Below are 15,424 nucleotides of genomic sequence, written 5' to 3' on the forward strand. Positions count from 1 at the left end.
GCCTGATATGATCATGGGTCAACACAGGGAATGTAGTAAAAACTGGGTAAAAAGCACCTTCTCCCTCAAGGCTCTGAAGTCCAGAGATTTGTTGGCAACTGAGTGAGGCTGTGGGGGATTCAAATCTGTCCACTCAGTAAACATTCACTGAGGACCTATTGTGTGCCAGGACCCAGCCAGTGCAGAATGAACATCACAATGATACAGCTAATACTGTTGGAGTATATGGACTACAGGCCAGGCACTGTGCTCTGCACTTTACCCAACTGGCAAACTGGATTCCTCTTCCTCCCTCCTCCCGAGGCCCCTTGTGGCAGCTGTCTGACCCTCTTCCCCAGGGCCTAGAATTCTAGCTCTTCAAGTCTGAGAACTAATCCCATAAACAAAAAAAAGAAGAGAGATAAAATTAATAACTTCAAGAACCCCCATCCCACCCCCCCCCTCCCTCCCATCCCCCCCTCAGTGTAATTCTTCATGCTCCATGAAAGAGCATTTATCTTTAGTCCATGAAATCAGGTTTAGTTGTCACATCGGCCCTAAACTTAGCTGGATTGGGAAGCAGTGGCTTACCTGTCCCCACACCAAACTACATGAAAATGCCACCAAGATAGGACCATTTACACAGCAGAAGCCTGGATGAACCAAGCCCTGCCCTGTCCAGGACCACCTCTCAGTCCTTCTGCCTAGGGAGACCTAGGGTGCTTGGGCCAACACTTGTGGTAAATAGAAGAGAGAAGGAGAAAAGGCGGTGGGAAGCTGGGCTTATCTCTCAGGGCCTCCTGTGGATGCTGGTGCTCAGGGTCCATCCAGCAATTTGCCATGCCCTCCTGAGCACAATCCTGTCAATCTAGACATTCTCTGAGCTCTAACTTCTGAGGAGGGACTAGATGGAGGGTAAACCCAAAGGAGACCTAAAAGCTGTCCTTGTGATCACAAGAATGTCCCCATTCTGGAGCCCAGCACTGCCGGGCATTCTCATATGCCATGCCATTTGCTCTTCCTAACTTCATATTACTTTTTCATGTTATATGTAAGAATAATGAGAACTAGAGAGTTGAAGCAATGACTATGGATCTATGGTCTAGATCTATCAAAGATCCAGGCTTTGGCCCTGGCTGGTCTAGCTCAGTGGATTGAGTGTGGGCCTGTGAACCAGAGTATCACGGTTCGATTCCCAGTCAGGGTACAGGCCTGGGTTGCAGGTCAGTTCCCAGCAGGGGAGACATGAGAGGCAATCATACATTAATATTTCTCTCCCTCTCTCCTTCCCTTCCCCTCTAAAGATAAATAAATAAAATCTTTAAAAAAAAGACCTAGGCTTTGAGACAACAAGGTACCCTAAATGCTGAGCCCCCTACTACTGAAGGCAATACACACTACTGAGATCATGAAGACACAAAATTACTTTAAAAATAAAATGCTTAAGCTAAACCCACACATCTGGTTAAAACCTTTTCTCATGAAAAGAATGAGCCAACCTGAAGGCATGGCCATGAATGGTAAGCTCTCAGATGGACACTCATAATTTTAAAGTAAATAAAAACATGAAGAGTTAGCTAACTTTCCCTTCTAAACCTGGTCTTAGATATGCTAAGTTCTGGTTATTTTTTTATTTTGTAAGGAGAACATTTACCAGTTGGGCAAATATAAATGCTCATCTTCTGTGGGACACTTTTTGCTGGACTTCTGGTTTTCCCATGAGCCACAATAGGTTTAAGTAACATGACAAGGCAGGCTCTTGGTGTTAGATAACTCTGGGACACTGGTAAGTGTTACTCTGGGGGCTGCTCTGTGAATTTTGCAGACCCTAGATGCCTGGGTCTCGTCACAGGTGACACCTAACTTCAGCACAGTTCATGTTCAACCACCTGAAGGATATGCATGTCACTGGAAGCCCCAGAGTCTGCTAGAATTGGAATGAGACTCCCCTGCCTTTTGGAATTGCATCTCTGAAGTATTTGCCTCATCTCCTGATGGCACATTTAGTTCTGAGCTGCAGACACATTCTGAGGAGCAGCTGGAGTAGTATTGAGAATTGAAGTCATAGGAAAAAAACTGAAATGAACAATCATGAGTTAAATTTATCCTTCAAAGTATCCACCGTGTTTCCAATCCACTAGAATCCTCAAACGATATTATTAATTAATTCTTTCAATAATCTAAAACATTTTCTTCAGTGGTTGGTAAGAGCCCAACATTGCAGAGATACAAAGAAGAACAAGGATTGACTCATGATTTCTGCTTTGATTAGCTGTACATTTGAAGTCAGACCTAGCATGGGGCTGGGCTCATGTGTCTCCAGAGCCTAGCTAACTCGTTACCTGCACTCCGTTCTCCACCCACTCTCAGACTCAGTCTCCTCAGTCTCAAACCCAAGGTCCCACAGAGCCAGTACCTCCGGGTACTTTCTGTCCCTTCTGGCTCCAGTGGCCAAATCTATTACTGCAGACTTAATAGTGAACTCGCCAGCTGGGATCCTGGGACATGGTGTGGACGAGAGTGCTGGGCACACATAATCCTTGGCACACACAGAGAGGCTTCTGCAAATTTCACTCTCCCTTCTCTAGGTAGAAACTGCCTTGTCTCCACCACAAATCAGCGTAAGTGTTATTAGGTCTTGTTCTGCTGTTTTTTCTCATCTCTTAGATCCTAATCTTTTGCTTTTTGGATTTTCAGTTCGGTGGAAAGCATTATGGAAGCTATCACCAGTTCCGCTCATGCATTTCCAGCACAGGGCACTGAAGATATCCCTACTGAATTGGATGGAAATGGTTCTTAGCAAATTTGCCTCTGAACGGATCCAGAATCTTCTCCATGAGTTATAGAGTTAATAGTAATGGGCATGTGAGGGGTGATTCCTATGTTGCCCAGGCAAGGAGGCTTGGTTTCAAAACTAAAGCATCTAGACCAATTTAAGGCTAAAAACAGAAACTGTATGCAAACTTCCCATGGGGCGCAGGTGAGAAGATGAAAAGCCAAATTGCACATAGTGGTCCTGATAGCATCTGCAAGTCTATTATATTCCAGGGAACTTGCACTCTCTGCCCCCACCAGTATTTCAGGCTAGTGACCAAATGTATCATACTAACATGTATAGTATTATGAACATAATGAGACAGCAACTGAACAGTGGGTGACCTGCTCCAGGGGCTGCTTTGGGCAGACAAACCTATGGACCTCAGAGAAGTCCAGTAACAGGTGACCCAACACAGTCTGTGCCTATGCTGATGCTTAAAACTGAATTAATGCGCCTGATTGTTTCCATCAGGATGTTATTTTCCTGGCTGCATAGAAACCACAAACTGCCAGGTGGCAAAGCAGGTCAGGGCACAGCATTAAAGACCCTGCAGATGTAATCTAAGCCCTCTTGTCTCCCACTCCTTCATCTACAAAATGAGGACAATACTAGGGAAATGATAAGAGGTGAGTAAATATGGCCAAAGATTTTGGAATAGTGTGGAGCACAGAGAAAGCTCTAGGTAGGTGGCAGATATGATAGTGATGATGCTGTCTTTTGAAGAGATCCCTATGTCCCCACATGACAAAGCACATCCCAGTGAGGTGCTGAGGTCAGCCAGAAAGCTTGGAAGAAGCCATACTGCCAAGAAGTGACTTGTTTTTCTTATCCACATAGAGGATGTTTTCTCATTGCTTTTAGAAAAAGAGGAAAGGAGAGAGAAAAACATCGATGTGAGAGAGAAGTATCAGTTGGATGCCTTCCATACATGCCCAGTCTGAGGACCACACCCCCAACCTAGTTATGTACCTTGACCAGGAATCAAACCCACAACCCTTTTTTTATGGGACAGCACTCCAACCAACTGAGCCACACTGGCCAGGGCAAGAGGTGACTTCTCTTAAGACTTTTGGCCTCTAAGATGCCAAGATGAGAGTTTGCTCTGAACAAAGAGGGAGAAGCATCCATAAAACATTTTAAAAAATATTTGTATGTTCCCTGATGCTATTCTGTAAAGGACATTAAGCTACAGAAATTACTCAGGGCAGTGAAGCTATCCTGTACGATGTTGCAATGGAGGACACATGATATGGCATGATGAGTTTTTAAACCCATAGAGCTGTGCAGGGCACAGAATGAACCCTAATGTAAACTATGGGCTTTAGTTAATAATAATAATAATAATAATAATAATAATAATAATAATACACCAATATTGGCTCATCAATTGAGAGGGTGGAGTGAGGAGAGGGGCTATAATGGGAACTAACTCTCCATATTTTCTGTTCAATTTTTCCAATAAACCTAAAAACTGCTCTAAAAACTAAGGTCTATTAATTTTTTAAATCTACAGAGGAAAATGCAAATATTAGTGGCATTGCGGTTATCACTCATAGGACCCCCTAAAACAGCCTTACTACCTTGCAAAAAAGACAATGTTTTTCTTCAGAAGCTGATTCTTCCATAAAGTACATGGGAAGCAGGTACAACAAAATAAATTGTCCTTCATGACTTACCAATCATAACTTTTATTCATAGAATTCTTGCCACACCCTCTACTGTTGGAATTAGCCATCCTTGTTTAGTTTGAGTTCCTAATATATGCATATGTACAAATATTCCAAATATTTATATGGAACCTGAAAGACCCCAAATAGCCTTAGCAATCCTGAAAAAGAAGAACACAGTTGGAGGATTCACAATACCTGATAGTAAACTATACTGCAAGGCCACTGTAATCAAAACAGCCTGGTGCTTGTATAAGAACTGACACATAGATCAATGGAATAGAAGAAAGAGCCCAGAAATGAACTGATGTCTCCATGGTCAATTAATATTTGACAAAGGAGACATAAGCATACAACAGAGTAAAAATAGTCTCTTCACTAAATGGTGTTGGGAGAACTGGACTGGGATATGCAAAATGAAACTAGACAATCAACTTACACCTTACACCAGGATAAACTCAAAATGGATAAAGGACTTAAATGTAAGTCGTGACATCATAAAAGTCCTAGTAGAAAACATAGGCAGTAAAATTTCAAACATCCCACATACCTGTTTTTGCAGTATATTTCCTAGGGCAAGAGAAATAAAGGAAAAAAAAATAAACAAATGGGACTACATCAAGTTAAAAGGTTTTTGCACATCAACAAAATAAAGACAACCCACAGAATGATGAACAATTTCACCAACACATCTGATAAGGGGTTAATATCCAAAACTTGTAAAGAACTTACAAAACTCAACACCAAAACCCCAAACAACCCTATTTAAAAAAATGGGAAAAGGACCTGAATAGACACTTCTTTAAAGAGGACACATGAAAAGATGTTCAAAGTCACTAACCATCAGAGAGATGCCAATTAAAACCACACCGAGATACTATCTCACACCTGTCAGAATGTCTAGCATGAATAAATCAACAAACAACAAGTGCTGGTGAGAATGTGGAGAGAGGGAAACCCTTTTGTACTGTTGGTGGAAAGCATATATATACATATATATAGAGAGAGAGATCTCTTTCTCTCTCTCTCTCTATATATATATATATTTTTAATTCTCTGTGTACTCTTTATCCAGTTTCAATGGTAACCTCTTAAAAACTGTAACACATTATCATGACCAGGATATTGACATAGATACTATCAAGATACATAACATGTTTATCACAATGAAGATTCTTTGTGTTTTATAGCCACATCCACTTCCTACTCACCTGGTATTTTCCTTAACCCTGGCAACAACTAAGCTGTCCTTCATGTGCATAATTTATATCTTTTAGAAAATGTTATACAAATGGAATCATACAGTATATAAGCTTTTGGGATTTACATTTTTCACTCAGCATATTTCTCTGGAGACTCATCCATGTTGGTCCATGTCAATAATTTGTTCCTTTTTATTGCTGAGTAACAACTTTCCATGGTATGGATGTACCAACTTTGTCTAACCATTCACTTACCAGAAGACATCCGGGTTGCTTCCCATTTGCAGCTATAATAAATAAAGCTGCTATAAACATTTGTGTACAGGTTTTTATATGAACATAAATTTTCATTTCTTTAGGTAAAATCACAGGTTTTCATAGCACGTGCCTGGATACTTTCTGGACAGACCTCCTAATCCTTCCCTTTGCAACAGCATGGATGGAACTGGAGAGCATTATGCTAAGTGAAATAAGCCAGGCAGTGAAAGACAAATACCATATGATCTCACTCATAAGAAGAATCTAATGAACAAAATAAGCTAATGAGTAAAACAGAAGCAGAGACATGGAAACCTAGAACAGACCAACAGTAGCCAGAGGGGAGGGGAATAATGGGATAATGGTGGAAGGAAGGGGAAGGGACTGGTCAAAAAACATGAATGACCCATGGACATGGACAATGGTGGTGTGGGGAGGGACTGCAGGAGCCGGGGTGGGCTGGGAGGAAGAGGGCAAAAGGGGAAAAATTGGAACAACGGTAATTGAATAACAATAAAACAAAGAATTTATCTGTAAGGTATATGTCACCATAATACACTCTTTGTAGGTTAAAAAACTCACAAAACTCTGGAAACAAGATCTTTCCTAGATAAAAAGCCACTTTGTTTTCTTGAGGAGTTTGAATTCTCTGAATTAAGGAACTGTGGTTTGAAAAGTTACTGTGTGAAATCTGGAGCTTTTGAATCCCTGGGCTTTAGTTAAAACTCACTCCTGCGCCACTAACCTGTGAGTGCAGAGGTCCCTGAGCGCCATCCTGGAAGGTGGGCCAGAGGTCTCTGGTAACGCAGAAACCCAAAGTCCTCAGCCAGCACTGGAGGTCCCCCCCTCCTAGTCCCCTTTCCCACTCATTAGGAAAAGCTGTGTACCCCACCCTTCAGACACAAATCCTCCTGTGGCCTCCAAATGCCCATCATTTCTGCAAAGTACATGTGAGGCAGAGCAGCATGGGTGGAGTTGATGCACTAGTGGTATTAAAATAAATTCCCAGTTAAGACACAGATCCATGCACCACCCACAACAATCCTGTGTGTGAAGCACTTCCCTGAGGGGTTGATGCTCCATCTCCAGCCAGGTTGGCTGTTGGGAACCTTGCCCCAGGCCTCATAATGAGCACCTGGCCTTTAGCTAAAAACATTGTGTTGATTACCGGAACCTGTAATCAACAAGGACTTTCAAAACAACCTCCGGCTAGCGCCCCGGGTGCATGCGCCCCACAAGCCAATTGGCTACAGGCACATGAGGTGTCCACGAGTACAAGTTACACCCAAGTAACCAATAAGCGGACCCTCCTTTGTCTCAAGCTAGCCAATAGCAAGCAACCTAATCTCCTTCCTCTCCCTCCTCCCCTATATATACACCCAGTTCGGAAAAATAAAGTTTGCAGCTTGATCAGAATCTTTTGTCTTGCTGCCATTCTTCGAGCCTCTTGTCCCCCCAACCCATTTGTTCCAGGAAGGTGGTCCCCCCAACCCATTTGTTCCAGGAAGGTGGTCGAGCTCCAGTTGACGCCTCTGCGGGCCAGAGCAGTTGGCTTTCCCTACATTCCTAACCCACCAGCCCTTCTTCATTGTTCACTGAGGTGGTTCACATGGCTACGCATTTAATCCTGCTTCGCAGGACCAAGTTTGTGAAGACTGTTTCTATATCCTTCTCCCCCCAGGGGCTCCATATGATCTGTTATTAGAAGCAAATTCAAATCATCCTTTCCCTCAACAGATTTTGCCCCACATTCGATGGGGCCGTAGTTAATTCAAAAAGCTGCCTCCTGCCTCGAAAATCTCTGGGGCAAAAGTTCCTGCAGGCTACATTTGGACTAAAGACCCGCTTACTTTACCTATTCAGTATTTACAAATGTGAACTAGTTGTTGATATGTAAAATTCAGGAGGTTTTTATGTACCAACTCAGGTTCCTCTTGAAAATCAGAATATCTAGCAATATGGGCCAATGACCCAGCAAGGCAACAATTGGCTGGGTCCTTCTTTCAGGAGAGCAGCCCTCTCAGCTCACTGTGTTCCTGGCTCCTCTCTGTCTTATACTCTGCCTGTCTTGCTCAGTTTCACTTCCTCCTTGGCCCTGGGATGACTCTTTCCAACCAAAGAAGTTAAGGATAAAATAAGTGAGCAAAGGCATATGAGTGCTTGGATTGTGCTGAGAGCACCACCGCAGATCCTTAATAACTTTGCAACCAGAGGGATGCGACAGGTTGCATTTCTGCTTGCACAGCATTAAGATTCATCCAGGCCCAACAGTAGCAAATGAGGGGACTCCACAGAATCTTGTTCCTGAACACTGAAATCTCGCAGCTAATAGGGATGGCTAGCTTTCTGACAAACACTAGAAAATTTCTGCTGACAGGAGCTTAATAACATAAAACATTTTATTATAAAAATGATAACTGTTATGTTTTTTAAATCAACATTTTACCTCCTAACTTCCTGCCCCTAGAGAAGTTCTTAGAAAATACATATTAAGTCCTGTTCCAGGTCATCCTTCTGCTGGGGCAAACAGACAATGGATCAGTTCATGTATGCTGAGTCATTAATAAAGATTTGGTGGAAGGTCTAGTTCATTCCAGGGTCACGCGAGTTGCCAAAGTGCTTCTGAGGTGAAGCAGAGAATGGTTTGGTTTCTTCCTTCCTTTCTGCTGTAAAGAACCTTTAAAATTTAAAATCATAATTTCTAAGCTTCCTCTGCACTTGGCATTTCTTAAGTAGTTTCCTTTTCTAGTCTAATTAAGACAGGATAGTAAGAAGCTAGGAAAATTCCTTGGTGAGTGGAATAGGAGGAATAAAGAAACTGAGACAAAGAGGTGAACAATTTACAGCCAGACGCAGATGGTCACCAGGCAGAAGGCCTGGCAGGGGGCAAACCTGGGAAAACAAGGACCTCACCCCCAGGGTAACCTGTACTGCCCTGGCCTTTCCTCCCTGGAGATACTATCTAGGCCTCAGTCTTCCTTCAGCTCCAGGCCCAGAAAAGCAGCAAAACCAGGTGGGCATCACCAGAACCAACTGCAATGACTAAAGACCACCTGGCCTCACTGACCAATCAGTGGAGATTATGACCCTGAAAGGACAGCCTGAAGAACTGATGAATAGTCTACTGAGACCTCCCCTAGAATTCCTGCCTGCAAGAAAGAGATTAAAGGCTCAAGACAAAGGGCCCAGCCCACACTTGCTCTCCTTCCTTCCGGGGAGCAGCCTGAGTCATTCTCTTTCCTTCCTTTCCCCATCTTTCTTCACAGGCATGCATCTAGTCTCCTAAATTCTAAGATTGTGGACAGCTGGCAGCTTGTCCCAAGCTGGTCCCCTGAACCTGTCCCCACTTCACTTCCCATTACCATCAAAAGCCCCCTCTTCTCAGACTTCCCAGTGAGCTAAGACAGCCCAGCCTTGGCTCTCTTGCTGTTTCTTGCTAAGTCCTTCCTTGTCCCTTGTCCCCAGCTTTAATCAGTGTGTCCCCATAGTCACCTATACTCATGCTGTGAAATCTTCCCTAAATAAGGTCAAGAAGCCACATACTACAGCTGGCCCTAGGCTTACCAGCTCAGGTCCCTGCCCAGTAATATAACAGTGCTCTGGATTTCTAAAGCAAACATGGCTTCCTCTACACCAAAAGCAGTGGCTGGGAGAAAACCCAAGTGTGAGAAGGCTATTAGAAGAAATGTGTCACAAGCTACAGATCCTAGGGCCACACCCTCTCTCAACCATTTCTATTTATTCCAGACCTTGAAAAGGTGCAAAAAATATGATAATCTTAGGGTAAAGCAAGGATTTCTTTGCATTTTCCTACTTCCTATTTTTGTCATAACAAAACCTTTTTTTTTTATTTTTAAGTATATTTTATTGATTATGCTATTACAGTTGTCCTATTTTTTTTCTTTTTTTTAATTTTTATTTTTTTTATTTTTTTATTTTTTTTATTTTTTTTAACTATTTACTTTTTTTTATTGATTATGCTGTTACAGTTGTTCTATTCCCCCTTTATTCCCCTCCACCCTACCCCCCATCCCCACCATCACCCCCCTTTAGTTTATGACCATGTGTCTCAAGTCCTTTAGATTCTATATTTCCCATGCTATTCTTGCCCCCCCATCTATTTTCTATCTACTGTCTATGCTACTTATTTTCTGTACCTTCTCCCCCCTTCTACTCCTCCCACTCCCTGTTGCTAACCCTCCTTGAGATCTTCATTTCTATGTTTCCACTCCTGATCTAGCTGTCCTTTTAGTTTGCTTTCGTTTTAGGTGTGGTTGTTAATAACTGTGAGTTTGTTGTCCTTTCACTGTTCATGTTTCTTTAACTTCTTTTTCTTAGATAAGTCCCTTTAACATTTCATATAATAAGGGCTTGGTGATGATGAACTCCTTGAATTGGATCTTATCTGAGAAGCACCTTATCTGTCCTTCCATTTTAAATGAAAGTTTTGCTGGATAGAGCAATCTTGGTTGTAGGTCTTTAGATTTCATGACTTGGAATACCTCTTTCCAGCCCCTTCTTGCCTGTAAGGTCTCTTTTGAGAAATCCGCTGACAGTCTGATGGGGACTCCTTTGTAGGTGACTGTCCCCTTAGCTCTTGCTGCGTCTAGGATTCTCTCCTTCATTTTAATCTTGGCTAATGTAATTACGATGTGCCTTGGTGTGTTCCTTCTTGGGTCCAACTTCTTTGGTACTCTCTGAGCTTCCTGGATTTCCTGGAAGTCTATTTCCTTTGCCAGATTGGGGAAATTCTCCTTTATTATTTGTTCAAGTAAGTTTTCCACTGGTGGCTGGTGCTTCCCCCTTCTGGTACCCCTATAATTCGGATGTTGGAGCGTTTAAAGATGTCCTGGAGGTTCCTAAGACTCTCCTCATTTCTTTGAATTCTTGCTTCTTGACTCTTTTCTGTTTGGCCATTATTTGCTTTCTTCTGGTCCACTCCATTGATTTGAGTCCCAGTTTCCTTTTCATTGCTATTGGTGTCCTGTGCAATTCCATTCATTTCAATGAGTTTCGCCTTCATATATTTGTCTAATTTGTCCGTATAATCAACCAGTTCTGTGAGGATCCTGATCACCAATTTTTTAAACTGTGCGTCTGTGAGTTTTGCTATTTCTTCATCGCTTAGATTTATTTCTGGGGCTCTGAGATCCTCCTGCGCCATTCTTGGTCTGTTCGGGCCCTTTAAGTGTGAGAAGCCGCGGCTTGGATTCCCAGGTCGCTGGGTTGTGACGCTTATGTGGGGGCGTGGCCAGAGCGGGGAAATGGCGACCCCCTCTGCCGCTTCTTACAGCTGGCTGCGGAGGAGCAGTGCCTTAGGTGGTTCACCTGGGCCGGGCCACTCAGAGTCGCTGGGTTATGACGCTGTATGTGGAGGTGGGGTCAGAGCAGGGAAATGGCGGTGCCCTCCACTGCCGCTTGCCGTGGGGACCTGCCGGCCAGGTCCAACCACCCACTCCCTCGCCTGTCCACCCGCGCACAAATGCGCGACCTCAGTCAACACGCAGCCCCGGCCCGGCTGTGTCCCCCGAGGTCGCTCGCCTGGTTGCTCGCTGGGTCGCTCACTAGGTCTGCGCTCACTAGGTCTGACCCTGCGTCTGGATTCCGCGGGCCTGAGTGTGTCTGGCCGAGTCCTCCTGTGCAACCCCGCTCCGCCAGCCGCTGGTTTCGCCCCTTACCGGTCAGGCTGAAGAATTTGTTGTTAACGGACTTCCGAAAAGTTCAATTTTCCGTGTTCTGGCTGTGTTTTCTGTTGCTAATATTTAGTTTTCTCTAATCTTGGTTGTGGGAGAAGGCACGGCACATCCACCTATGCCTCCATCTTGGCGGAAGTCCCACAAAACCTTTTTAATAGTGACTTTCGAATGATAATCAGTTTTTCCTGGATCTCAGAAAACCAAGGAGGACCTGCCAGTGTGGGTAGAATGAGATTGAATTCTACCAAGAAAAACTAGTTCTTAGGGCAGGTTATACTCTGCTAACATGGACCACTGTACTGGGACAAAGCTGCTTAGTTACCTCGTCAAAGTCTTGTTTAGAGGAAAGCATATTCCCATCCCTGGAACAGAATTGATTCCAGATGCAAGAAATAAGAACCTATGTTTCTTAAAATAATGTTTGCTCTGAGGATATAAAAACCAGCCTGAAGGATATAATAGACCCTTCCGCTATAGCCAGAGGCCAGCTCCCAAGGAATTGTGAAGTCAGATGACCTCAGTTTATATCAACCCTTCCTTTCACCATCATTTTTGTGGGAGTTAAAGAGTTTTCACCTTGGGGTCAAACGGTTGGGATTAACATCCTGGCTTCACCATTTACCAGCAGTGTGACCTTGGGAAAGTTACTTAAACTCTCTGAACCATGGCTCCTCCTCTGTTAAATGTATATAATGACAGTACCTCCTGCACGGGTTTTTGTAAGGATTAAATGAGCACATGTAAAGCCTTTATATTTAATAGAGCCTGGCACACAGTAAATTTTTCAATTTGTCCAGTTACCTATGGAACTTCCTTTCGCTGCATTGTCACTGGGTTTCCCAGGTGTCCTTACTTAGTCTTGGATTCACCATCCGGGCATATTGACCCCACTTCACTTCCATTACCATCAAAGTCTAATATCTGCATGGAACTTTGACATTTACAGAATGCTTTTATTCTCTAAATCTCACATCATCTTCCTATCAACACTGCATATTATCCCCACTCTGCCTGACTGTTTTGGACACCTTTTCACCATTTTCTTTCCTCTATGCTTTCCCCTATATTTCAGGTCAAGAGTCCTGGGAACTAGATTTCATACAATTCTAACTAGCAGTTGAAAAGTTTTCTCTTTGTAAGGGTATCAGCAGAGAGGCACATGTGAGAGTTTGAAGGTGGAGAAGCGCAGCACTATTGCTCCTGAAGCCGAGGAGGTCAGCCATGCAGGCTCCCCAGCAGAAGGCAGCTGGCACGGAGAGATGCCTGCCGCATTTGGGCATCCACCTGCAAATCACCTGACTTCCTATATGCTAATTAATGGTACCTTTCCCATCCTTTTTCCCCTCGGCTTCTCTAAAGACCTTGGGTCCTCAAAATCCCTCCATGAAATCCCTTCCTGTTAAAAATATTTAGTGTTTTCCATTGTCCTCACTAAACCGAGACCAACATACCTACTTTATCTCATTTCACACACATTAATAACATATTATATGCCAAACACTGTCTTAAGCATTTTATATAAATTACCTTATTTAATCCTTACAATGACGCCATTTTAAAAGTGGCACAATCATCTTCATCTTTCCTGGGGCACAGAGAGGTTATTCGTGCATGATTATTACGAGTATCTATTGATTTTTTTCGATTTACTGAAATATATATATATATATACCTCCTGTGTTATGCCATGTGTTTAAATACAAGTAGTTTAAAGCCGAGCATGGATTCCCATCCCTTCCTAATGCCACATCCAATGTTTCTTCTGTCAAACCTCTGATACCTCTTGCACAGCTACCATGGAGATAAGGACGGATAGATTATTACAGTAAAAAGCATCTGGCTAAGAACTACTCATCTGCCTCCTGTTCTCTGGGCTGCCTACATTTTGCCAAGGAAACTGTTTTATTCCAAGTGGTGGGTCTTGAGGCCCAGGAACAGTTTGTTACTGCCACACATACAGAAGTGGGGGGGAAATGGAAAATGGAAAAATAAAATGAAGCAGGAGAAGGTGAATGGTGCAAGAGGAACAAAGGAAAGAGTCAGGAAAAGGACAAAGCCAGAGGAGAAAGAGGGGAGAAAGGAGGAAGGCAAGGTCAACAGACAGTCTTTCTGCTCCCCAAACCTACCAGAAAAGAAAATCTTCCTGCCCCTGATTTCTACCAGCGAGTTCAGGTCTCTGTCACTGCAGGGACTAAGTACAGTTACCAAATTATTCTTCCTTCTGTTCTAGATTTACATCATAATGCACAATCTATAAGTGTTAGTTATTTTGGTTGCTTGATAAAAATTTGATACATTCTGATTAATGCACATATAATAAATAGTCTAATTTTATTGTTTTGTATAAAGACTTCAAAAATATATGGCATCTGTGCTTTTCCAAAGTGTAAGAAAATAGAGAAAGCTTCAGACAGTCAAAGAAAGATTGTTTTCATTAAATTATGCAGTTATTGAATTTCTCCCCCTCTGCCATACTCTCCCTGTTCTCAAAGCTGTCTGCCGCATGAGCAATCGCTTGGGATGGGAATTCTCCCTCTACCTCTGGAAGTGATCCTTGAAGATACTATTTAAATAATTAGGAGATTCTCTACTGAAAGCCTGCAAGCAGTAAGAATATGTTAGAAAGAGATCACGAGAGCTGGTAATAGGACCAAGGCAATTTGGAGAGGATGCAAACTCTCTCTCTGGTCCCTGGGACATCCTGAAGCTGAATACTGCTCACCTATTCTCTGGCACTTTTAAAGCCCTTTCAAAGTGGATGGGCACATTCATTCTTTTATCATTTTTATTATTATTGATGAGGGAACAGAAGCTTATATAACCTTATCTAAGACGGAGTTAGAATGGTTGCTTAAGGGATGACTTATATCCATTGCTCTTTATTTTTAATTAATTATTTTTAATTGGAGCCATAAACCAAAATGCAATGCCAACTGAACTTTTCAGATCACTGAATCTTAAATGGATTGGCTCAAGGATAGGAATTCATCCTGGGCCTCCCCCTCCCATGGGGTCTGTGATGTCAGCACAGGGAGGCTGTTGGACAGACTCCAGGCTCTGGAGGAGATCCGGTCATATGATTCCTGAAGTCTCTTTCTCTCTTGGAGATTCCAGGGTCACTTTGTATTTAAATGCTGATGGACAAGAGGAGACCAACTTGAAAGCCAAATGCAAATAAACCGTTCTATCTATGTTCTCCTATCTTGACAGCCTCTAAAAAGAATGAATTAGAGCTCAGGGTACTAACACAGGTCCAAATTTATAACATGTAAATTTGTAAAAGCAAGCTGCAAACAGACATTCCCATATAGTTATACTATATATTTGCTTTGAAGGAAATGTTGATACATGAATACAAACGTGTCTGTACACACAGGAAAAAATAACACTAAATGTAGGGGGGATCCTGGGACTGGAAATAGTAGAAAGAAATTTAGGCTTATTTACAATGTTTCTTTTCTCCTCCCCTGACCTTCTTCTCCTTCTCCTCCTCTTCTGACTTCTCCTTCTTCTTTAACAAGGAGAATATATTAATGTATTACCTGTGGTATTAAAAGTGAAAGGAAAAGTGCTGAGGGCTATGAAGCCATTCTCCCAGATAGGGAATCTGAAGTGTAATCATGATTGATGATTCAGTCCTTCATTCATCAATAGCCATTGTGTGCCCCCATGTATGCTCACCTACTGGGCAAGTGGAAAACAGACTGAGCACTTGCCCTCAAGGAGCTTATGGTGGGTGAACCAGCAACTGTAATAAGAGTAGGGGAGGAGCTGTGAGGAGCACACAGCCCAGGCAGGGGCATC

General features: G+C 42.9%; 1 protein-coding gene across 1 annotated transcript in view; it reads right to left on the reverse strand.

Moving 5' to 3' along the window:
* The window catches only part of CLSTN2 (calsyntenin 2), a 594,536-nt gene that overhangs the window by 308,089 nt on the left and 271,023 nt on the right, over window positions 1-15,424 (reverse strand). The window lies entirely within an intron of this gene.

Source organism: Artibeus jamaicensis, unplaced genomic scaffold (assembly GCF_021234435.1).
Source record: "Artibeus jamaicensis isolate MK-2021 breed Jamaican fruit bat unplaced genomic scaffold, CSHL_Jam_final contig_519, whole genome shotgun sequence".
In the NCBI taxonomy this organism is placed as follows: Eukaryota; Metazoa; Chordata; class Mammalia; order Chiroptera; family Phyllostomidae; genus Artibeus; species Artibeus jamaicensis.